General features: G+C 44.6%; 1 pseudogene; it reads right to left on the bottom strand.

The window, feature by feature from the left end:
- Positions 1 to 1385: 1385 nt before the first annotated feature.
- LOC136479843 (phospholipase D alpha 1-like) lies at positions 1386 to 10772 on the bottom strand (annotated as a pseudogene).
- Between the last annotated feature and the right edge of the window lie 205 nt (positions 10773 to 10977).

Here is a 10977-nt window from a genome sequence, read left to right as displayed (position 1 = left end):
CTCCTGGCATGCTCGGCATCCCTCCAAGACTGCTCGGCACTCCTCTCGGAGTGCTTGGCATCCCTCTCGAAGTGCTCGGCACTGCCCTAGGAGTGCTCGGCTCTATCGCTGGAGTGCTCGGCACCTCTCCCGGAGTGCTTGGCACCTCTTCCCCAGCGTCTCCACCACCGTGGATGACTAGGTGCTCGACGATGAAGGTGTTGGTGAAGTTGCCAGCTTCCCCCGTGCTTGGACTGCTCTAGTCCCAAGCTGCCTTCTCGTCGAACACGACGTCGCGCGAGACAAGCACATTGTCTCCGCGTGGGTCATAGAGCCGGTACGCCTTGGTACCCTCTGCGTAGCCCAAGAACACCATCGGTGTGCTCCTATCCTCCAGCTTGGTGAGGTTCGGCTTCGTCTTCTTGACGTGGCCGATGTAGCCGAATGTCCAGAGGAAGGACACGCTCGGCTGGCGCCCATACCAAGCTTCGAACGGCGTCTTGCCTATCAGGGCCTTGGTCGGAGAGCGGTTGATGATGAACACCGCCATGGTCACCGCCTCACCCCAGAACCTTGCCGGCATGCCTTTGACCTTCATCATGGATCGGGCCATGCCGACCACCATCTGGTTCCACCTCTCCACCATGCCATTCTGTTGTGGCAAGTATGGTGCCATGTGGTGTCGCTCCACACCCTGATCCGTGCAGTACGCAGCAAACTTCACCAAAGTGAATTCGCCACCGCGATCAGTCCTCAGCACGCGGAGCTTCTTGCCGCTCTCGGCCTCCGCGCGCATCTTGAACTTCTTCCTCATTGTCGGTGCCCTTGTCAACAGCATTCCAGAGCCATCGGGCTCTGAGCTTGACCTTCATGGTCATCAACCACTCTCTATAGTTGGTGCGAGTCAGCGTCGGCCAACTGGTGCCGCTGACCTCCCGCACCGTGCGAACAACGACCTCCGGTCGTGGCTGGGCAGCCACAGCAGTGCCACTGCTGTCGCCCATCTCGGAACCGCCCGTTATCGCCAGCGGTTAGTTTGGCGACGGTGCTTGTACGGCTCCGATACTACTTGTTAGCCCACAGGATTACCGACTCAAGTGAGTGAACCACTCACCAGTCTTGCCGAGCACCCGCTAGTGTTGCCGAGCACCCACTAGCTAAGCCGACCACGAACAAGCGTTGTCTGTCCCCATACACTATGGCTAGAGGTTGAAGAAGAGAAAGAACAGAGCATACACACACAGTACAAGACACCAGCGTTGGCCGAAGTCCTGTATGGGAGATGGCAAATCTGAACTCTCTTTACTGAGTTGCCGTGGTAGTCTATTTATACAACTCTATCCATCTAGTCCTACTACAGCGCACATGCTGCAATAGTAACTAGATAACACAGCAGGGCTACAGTATCACAGCAGGGGGTCTTTCAGCGCCACCTTCCCTTGCTGTGTTCATACAAGGTAGCAGTAGATTATCTAACACTAATCACTTGACTGTGCATGCAGTAAAATTGATTCCTGACCTAGCTACCCATTGCATGCCTTTACAAATGATATTAATTACCTTGCACATGTTAGTTTCAGTCTTATTTAGCTTCTCCATGATATCCACAATATCAGGCCTTTACTGGCTATCATTCTCCAAGCAATTCAATGCTATCTGAATGCATGTCACTACTTGGTGGCAATATAATCCAAGCAAGGAATCGCTAGTGTTTGTTGCTTGCAACCTTTTTCTCCAGTTTTTTTGAACCTATAAATCAACATGTCAAGCTTGGCTGATACTTTTCTGATGTAAATATGACAAAGTATTATATTAAAAAATATCTTGTTAATAAGAATGTTATTTCTCACTTCATCAATAAACTCATCTGAAGGCATGTCTAGACGTTTTTGGTAGCTTTCAGGTCCTGACACTATTCTTATCATTATGACACCCAAGCTGAATATGTCAAACTTTGCTGAAATTTCACCATTATCAATATATTCTGGTGGTTGGTACCCACTGCATTGCATCGAACACAATGAATTTGTAGAGAACATGTTTTGTTGGATTTGGAAAGGTATATATTCACTTGGGGCATTCAACTTACAGTGTTCCATAAGGTCTGGATGTGGTTCGTGTTAGTTCTTCACCAAAGATCCTGGACAAACCAAAATCTGCAATATTTGGCAGCATATCCTTATCTAGTAATATGTTGTCAGGTTTCAGGTCCAAGTGGTACATAGGTTCTTTCAGATCCTAATGAATATACTTTAGGCCCTCACAAGTCCCCATGATTATTTTGAAACACGTGTGCCATTCAAGCTTAAGTTCACAAGATTTATCTGCAGTAGTAAACAAACAAATTCTTAATCAATTGCAAATGTAAAACACAAATCTCTTCCAAGACATACTGAAATGGAGCAGCATCATACCATAAAGATGTTTCTGAAGGCTACCATTTTGCAAATACTCAAAGCAGAGTGCCGTATGCATCTCATCAACAAAAACTTTATTTCCATCGGGCATGAAAAAAGGTTTTTTCTCTGTTTCATAACAATATCCAAGAACCTGCACAATGTTTGGATGGCTAAGCTTCTTGACGTTATAAAACTCATTCTGGAACTGCTTAGAGTCTAGATTTGGGTCACGAATCCTCAGCATCTTCACAGCAACATCTTCTCTGTTTTTAGTTACTCCCTGCCAAATATATGGCATCAGTACTCGGTACAAGTTGAACCCCATTTAGTATGTACGACTTATATTACATTAAATTTGTTAAGTAGGAAATGCATGTGTTAGCTTTGTTTTGTTTGTCTGTGTTGACGGTATTACCACATCCGAATATGGTCTGGCAAGAAAATCTGTTGTCCACATAACACAATATTGTTTCAAAGCACAAGGCTGTATAGGTGTGTTGTCCAGACTCAATTATTTGGAATATATATATATATATATATATATATATATATATATATATATATATATATATATATATATATTTGGAATATATATATATATGCTAATGAAATAAAGTTCCCAAATCTCACCTTGTAAACCACTCCGAATGCTCCTTCACCAAGTTTCTGCTCCTCAGAGAAACCATCTATAATTTCCCATAAAAATTTAAATGATAGATCCTCTAGTTCCATTGTAACTGCCCTGAATATATATGTGATAGTACAAATTAAAGACCCCATGTGATTAGAAATATTTGCTATATTTTTACAAAAAGTAAGAGTAAAAGGTCCGTGCTGGTACAAAGACCCTTGGGTAGTCTGGCGTGGCGATTCAAAACTCCTGCAAAAACTTATGCATTAGGCCACTGAATTAGTTACAATTTACAATGAATATGATAGCAAAGGCAGCAGCAGCACATTGAGGCGAATAATGTGGGTGCAAGATCAAGGATGGAACCTGGCGTGACGACGTGCAGCAGCACCGACGATGGAAAGGACTGCTACACCCTAGGGGATCTTTGATGGGATTGGAGACAGTAAGAGAGGAAAGACTGAAGTAGACGCGCAGATAGGCTACATGCAGTAGGAGAGGTCGAGAGGCACTGGTCCTGGTTGTAGGTGTAGATTAATACTGTTCCGGATGATTGTTGTGAGAGAAAAATATCGTGAGTGGGCTGGCCAGCCGGCCGGCCAGCCACCTGCCAGCCGAACACCCTGTAGTAGAGATGTGAACTGGTTAGTACTGGATCAAGGGGACCAGATGAAGGAGGGGTGACTGGCTAGTAGTAGAGGGGTAGCCAGTTTGGACATGAGAATGGGTTCTGTTTCTCACGCGAGACAACGGAATTGGTGCCAAAAACATATTGCTGATCTGTTTGGAGTAGAATCGGCTGGAACTGTTCCAAGAGTTACCAGTTTTGCCTACACGAGTGAAACAACAAAAACCCAATTCTGCCTGATTCTGTTTACCCCTTTGTATTTAATAATTATATATTTTTTTATTCATTTTAACAGCAACAAGTTAAAATGGGGTTTTTAAGTGCCACAAGTTAAACTGGGTTTTACTCCTAGTTAAGTTCTTCATTCACGAACAAAAGGTTCTGAATTTTTTTGTGGCATATTTTATTTTATATGACTTTTTATGAAGAAAATGATTTTGTGAATTAGAATTCAATATACTGGCCAAAGAGTCTCATGATATGATTCTGATTTATCATTAAAAATGTTTCCGGATAGAATAGCCCTAAACAACATTTGTATGAGAATCTAGATTTCTATCAAACGCGTCGTAAGAAACATGTTGAAATTGGACTAGAGTGTTTCATTTGAACTAAGTGGGCCTAATCTTGTGCATCGTTATTAAATGTTATGGTAGTCTATAAAACCATGAAATAAAATTGTGCATTGAGAGACTATTTCATTAAACCATTCAAACTCCTTTTTGACGATGAAAAAATAAATAAATTGTGCATTGTGAGACTACTTCATTAAAGCGGAGGAGTGGGTAGTCTTGAAGACCGTAGAATGAAACATAGCACTGAAAATGGCCTTAGCTTGTGCCAGCTTGTAGAAACATTTTCGATACAGATTCCCTTCAGAAACGTTTCGTGATGAATCAGAATCACTTCGTGAAACCATTGTCAGGACAAACCAGATTTAGGTGTTTCTCTGGGCTAATAGAAAAATGAGATTTTGTTCCAAGTAATTCTCCCAAAAACTTTTTTGTCATTGTGATGTCTGACAACGATTCTAATAATTGCACTGAGAATCTAAAATGTTTTCTTGCAATATGATGCACTGATGCGTCGTTCTAACGATCGATCTCGGAAGCTGACCGACCTGTTTTCCTAGGTTAAGTTAATCAATGCACTATAGAATACGGACGAACCATTGACTCAAACTCCGAATAAGAGCTTTCCATAGCGTCTGGGCCCCTAAACCAACTCCTATATATGTTATTTTTTGGGCGCTGAGGAAAAAAAAACACTTCAGGAAAACCCCTACTCTAGAAAAAGAAGGTGGATGGGGCTCAGATCGTATACGTTGGCTGCGGGAATACAGGCTAAGTGAACCGTATTTTTATAAAAGTTTTTTTGGTGAGAGCAGGCGAAAAAGAAACTAGAGATGTTGTTTAGTTTTTTTTTTTTGGAACATTAGAGGTGTTGTTTAGTTACCTGTATGTGCGGATAGAAACTGTCTAGCCTGTAAGACTGACGTATGGGTCCGTTAACCTCATCCTACATCGATTGAGCCAGGCCCGAGAGTGAAACTCAATTTATGCGTTGTTGATACTCAAATTTGGCTTGGTTGTATTTTGTTTGAACATCGGATAACCAAACTTGACTTTAAGAATATTTAGCCATAAATGCACTAGTTTGATTAATCAGGCTGTGTTATCTATCACTAATATTATTTAGCCGATTATTTGAACTATAAGTTGATTATCTCTAAATTACTTCTAATTGCTAAAACACAGAGCACGGCCGGTATGGATTATTGAATTTAGGTGTTGTACGTTCTTTATGTTGATATTAGGAATCGTACGTAGATTAATTAGAAGTCCAGAAGCAGTACTCGTGCTGTCCAGATTGTCAACGTGAGGAGAAGCAAGGGAAAGGAGCCAGCGAGGGATATGATCCTGATACACGAGTAGATTTAAAAAGAGAAAACAGAGTTTTCCTTTAAAAAAGTTCAGTCCCCAGAGATTAAGATATTTTTACCAATATTATTGCTTCCGACCAACATTAATTTGATTATTATATTATTATTTGTAGTAGGGCTCTTATTGATTACTAGCAAATATGCCCGTACGTTGCAACGATACAGAGGAAGCTATCAAACATTTATAGAAAAAGAGAACAGAAATAATGCACACCTATTTATATTCTACCTTTCCTATAAAATTTAAAAGCAACTCTCTATTTCATATTATAATTGTTTTGATTTTTCTAGATATATATAACTTTTGTTATGCACTCAGATATACACTATCTTTAAGTACAAAGTAAAGATGTGTTTGGTAGGCTCCAGCTCTAGCTCCGGCAAAAACAGCTCCTACTGTTAGTAGAGCAGCTCTGGGAAGCTCCGGCTTCTTTCGTTAGAGAAATGCTTAGTGAAACAACTTTTCCTAGTAGATAAAAGGGATGACATATTGATGATATCCATCTTTTTTTCCTTTTCTATCTTCATCCTCTCTCATTTCTTCTATCCAATCCTCTCTCATTTCTTCTATCCAATCCTCTCTCATTTCTTCTATCTTCCTTCTCCGTTCCCCACAGCGAGCCTCCTTCCTCCCACCCACATGTCTATGTCACCTCTCACCGCGCCATCCCTCCAACCACGTCATCACTGGGGGCAGCTCGCCGCCGCTGATGCTCGTCACCACCGCAAGGAGTTGCTCGCTGTAGCACTCGGTTTTAAGAACAAAACCAGATACACACCATCTGTGAGTCCAAGAAGTCAAATCTCACATATAGCCATAAATAAAGGTAATATCAATAGACAATACTTAATATATAACATACTTAGTATAAAGGATATAACCTTAGATAGCAAACAGCGGAAAGACAACTCCGATCTTTGGGCGAAGACTCCAATTCCAAAGGGACAACTGACTGGTTGATCGCAAGCCTAATTCCTCCAAACTCTAGTAATCTGGTACCCATCCGGGATTTTTCCAAAGATTTAAAAAGTAAAGCAAGCATAACAAGTCGTACTCAACACATAAAACATGGGGTTCATGAGGCTCAAAAGGCTGACACTGGTTTAACTGCGATTAGCTTTTAATGAGTCATCTTTTAGCAATTGGGTGGCAACAAGTTTATTCACAAGCCCACATAAACACATGATCAGGTAAACATGAATAATGAATAGCATAAACAGTAATCATTAGTGAGCATCTTCATCATCAGTATCATCAGTGTTCATCATCTATTTCGTAAGGGTTCCAAGGCTACTTGTGACCGTGAGCATGACTGATATACCAGTTTTACACTCCGCAGAGGATGTACACTTTAACTGTGAGTCGTGATTTACCCTTTCACCCAAGGTAGCTAATCTCTTGACCCACTTCCAAGGAAGATCGATAGGGTTCACTATGAAGCCTTTCAAAGGTTCGTCTAACAAGTTAGGGCCATTAGATTCACTCGGCAAATAGATGTAGGAACCTCCCTTCCCGATGGCAGAATGACATGCAACCTATACACAAGGGGACAGAGGCTGTCCTATACCCGATTCGGCAAGCCATTCTTACGTCAATAAAGGTAACCACTAACAAGCTAGAAAAAGTCCTCATACTGAGCTAAAGCCAGAGCCATATAGCCCTCACAGTTATACTGTAAGTCCCGAATGATCACTTACAGATAAGTCCTTAAGGAGAGGAATCTAGAGCACCATAAAAACCGCACAATGCTCTAGCCCCCTTGTTCCATGTTGCTAAAAAGCATCTTTTAATGTTTATTGCATATAACAGTAGTCAAGTTACAAGATCATAGCTTTAGTTGAGCACTGGCATCATGCTACCCAATGCAATAACCCAAAGGTGTTAAGGAATCCAGGATATCAATTAGCTAGGAAAATTACTACAGTTGTCAAGGTAGACACATGTAACATGAATTAAATGATTAAAGGTGTATATGACAACAAGGAAGATCCTATGCTATACTTGTCTTAAACTTAGATCCTTCTTCAAGTCCAAAACTTCAAAGATCTGCTTCTTCATTCACCACGTATAGCTCACCGACTGGACATGATCATAAAGCACCACATAAGCATCCGAACAAACATGCATAACATCCAAGCATATCTATATGAGAGAATTATGTATTTGGCACTAAAACAAATCGGTCTTTCATATTTGGCACTAGAAAATTTAAACTTCCTTATCTAGCATCGAGTTGAAATTTTCTTTCATAAATGGCACTGCCGTCCATTTAGACCGATAACAGTGTCAAATGGCTAGCAAAATAACATAAATGCCCTTAATTATAGCAAAAGTCCATGTTGCTAAATAAGAAAAAAATAAATAGACAGGTTGTGAAATAAGAAAATCATAAATATACTTTGAACTAAAATGTGGATTTTTGATAATTGAAGACTGCAAATAAATAATTAATAAATTTCAAATTGGTAATAGCAGGTACAGATTATGCCCCTCACTCTTCCTTTTATCTCAGCCACAGATCAAGGATGCATGGCTCAGGATGGCTGCTGGTTGAAATACGTAACTTATATTTTCAAGGTATTTATCTTTTAGTTTTCTAAAAGAAAAGAAGAGTATACGCCGTCATCATAACATCATGGCTCGAGAGCAGAGCACACCGTCCATGGCTCGGCCAGCGTTTGACGCCGAGCGCACGTGGCTGGCAGAGCACGCGGCCCGGGCAACGTGCGGAGCACGCAGCCTGGGAGCTCGCAGCCTGGGCTCGCGGTGCGCGGAGCACGCGGTCTTCGCGGAGCTCGCCCGACGTGCTGCTGCTGCTGCTTGCCATCGATGGCCGTCGCGTAGCTTGCGCGATGTGTTGCTGCTGCTTCGCTTGCTGGTTCCTGGTCGCTAGGTAGCCCGGCTGGTACGCGCCCATCGCGATCTCGGTGTCGCGGCAGCCGTCAATGGAGCGCTGGTACTCGCCGGGGCTTGGCGCCTCGCCGTTGCCGAGGCAGAAGAAGGTGAGGTAGTCCCTGGGGTCGGCCTAGAGCCCCTTGGCGCGAATGGCCAGCGTGACGTCCTTGTACATTGTCTCCATGGTGCGGCGCTGCCAGTCCAGGATGGCCTGCACGGAGCCGCTCTCAGGCACGCCCTCCGGCCACAGGGGCACCACCACGTACACAGCGAACCGCTCGCCGGCCTAGATCTTGCTGACGATCTTGAGCGAGAGCTCCTTGGGGATAAGGTGCAGCGCGTTGATGTCCTCCACCGTCACGCCGTCGTTCTGCAGCCACACATAGGAGCTCCCTAGGAAGTACTGGTTCTCGATGTAGATGAAGTCCCGCGCCCACCGGATGGCGTGGATGTACGCGTCCTGGATGTTGCACTTGATCACGTGGTCCTTGCCGCTCACCAGCCACAGCGTCACGGCCTCCCACGGGGCATCCGGGAACCCCGCCGCCACGCCATCGTTGATGGATCGGAATACCTGCACGTTCCATGACTCTGCGTCGCCGTGCGGGGCCGCCTCGCGCTCCGCCCACGCCTTGTTCAGTGCCACCAGCATGTTGTCGCCCTTGCCCTGCTTCTTCCACCTCTGCTCGAAGTTCTCCAGCACGTCCCACGCCGTGGGCCCCTCGACGCGGCAGTCGATGTCGTGCCACGGCTCCCTCGGCCTGCCTTTGCTGATGGACGCGCCGGGGAAGTTGGGCTGGTGGAAGTCCTTGTTGTGCGTCGTGCCCAGCGTGCAGAACAGCGGGTGGTCCTACGTGTCGTACTGCTCGTCGCACAAGTCGATGCCGCCAAGGAAGCTCACGAGCCCCAGCGACGACTCCGCCCCCGGCCTACCGCCACCGTCGACGATCACCGTCTTCTGGTGGTACGTGAACATGGTGGCTGTCTCGATGCCCTGCACGTAGCTGCGGTCCTTGTCGGGGTTTTGCGAGCACAGCACACACTGCACGCGCGTGTCCCAGCCGGCGGTCGGGTCTGTGGCGACGTTGGTGAACTGGAGCTAGACGCGTATCTGGTCACCGCCTTCCAGCGGCTGCCACTTCTCATCGCGGATGGGGAGCCACAGGTCCACCTTCTGGCCAGCGACGACGCCCTCCGTGGGCAGGTAGGCGCGACTGATGAGCGTGGTGCCGATGGCGTTGTCGGCCTTGACAGTGAAGATGATGTTGCTGGCATCGTGCGCGTAGTAGATGTGGAAGGACTCGTCCCACTTGGGGGAGTGGAGGGGGCACCATGCGTGTCCGCCCCACGAGTATAGAGGGGCATTTTGGTACTTCCGAAAGAAACATGAGAGGGTCAATGCAGTCAACTGACGGATGGATGCACTAAATAGACGGTAGTGTCATTTACAGAAGAAAATTTTAAGTCGATGCCAAATAAGAAAGTTCAAAAATTTTAGTGCTAAATAAAAAAGACTGATTTGTTCCAGTACCAAATACATAATTGCCCTATCTATATTAGAACAATACACCAATCAGTGAAAAAGAATTTGAAATCAAATCTATGCGTTGCTACGATCACACAGACGCGAAAAGCACGCTAAACGAAGCTATAACGAAAAAGATACAACTACCAAAAGATTTACTTTATACGTGGAAAAGAAAACTATAGTCTTTATTTATTTTATAAAAGTATATATAGATTATTCTATACAAATATCTAAATCATATTAAGTCAAATTCGTTTTGATTTAGAAAACCAAGAGAAAGCTAATCTTACTTTATTTAGAAAAGATCGGAGTGAAAAACCTAAGTGGCTTTTATTCGAGAATAAGGAAAACTATAAACTCCATTTATTTGAATGATTATAAAATATATATAAGATACTTTAGAGAATATCTATTTGTTTTAAACCAAATTATATTTGTATTAGAAATCCAACATAAGATTAATCTTATTTTATTTACAAAAGACTACGGTGAAAAATCCTAATTGCTTTTAATTGGAAAAGTAACTACAGGGAGAGATAGGGGCGCAAAGCGAACTCAGAGTGGGGATCGGGAGAGACCATGAGGGCACGGTGATGGCGCAGAGCTCGCTCGAGCGGCTCAGGAAGTCTGACGAAGCACCGACGACGGTGTAAAGCTAGCAGAGAGCAAGAGTGGGCGAACGTGGGCACCTAGGGCCTCCTTACCAGATCCCAAAGGCCTGAAAACAGCGCTGGACGATGGCGAAGCAACGGAACGATGAGACAAGCATGGCGGCATCGACTTTCTTCTCGGCGAGATCCAAGCGGCGGCGATAGTGCTAATCGAGGTTGGCTAGGCGAGCTAGGGTTTGGAATAGGGGTGCGGCATGGCTCAGGGCTGCCTTTTATGGGGCTAAGTTGCGTAGGGCGCACGCCAAACCGGCGGGTTCGTAGCGGAGGCGAACATGGCCACAATGGAGGAGTCCGCGTCGTTCA

Source organism: Miscanthus floridulus, chromosome 9 (genome assembly GCF_019320115.1).
Source record: "Miscanthus floridulus cultivar M001 chromosome 9, ASM1932011v1, whole genome shotgun sequence".
Taxonomy (NCBI): Eukaryota; Viridiplantae; Streptophyta; class Magnoliopsida; order Poales; family Poaceae; genus Miscanthus; species Miscanthus floridulus.
This window is presented reverse-complemented; position numbering and strand designations above follow the sequence as displayed.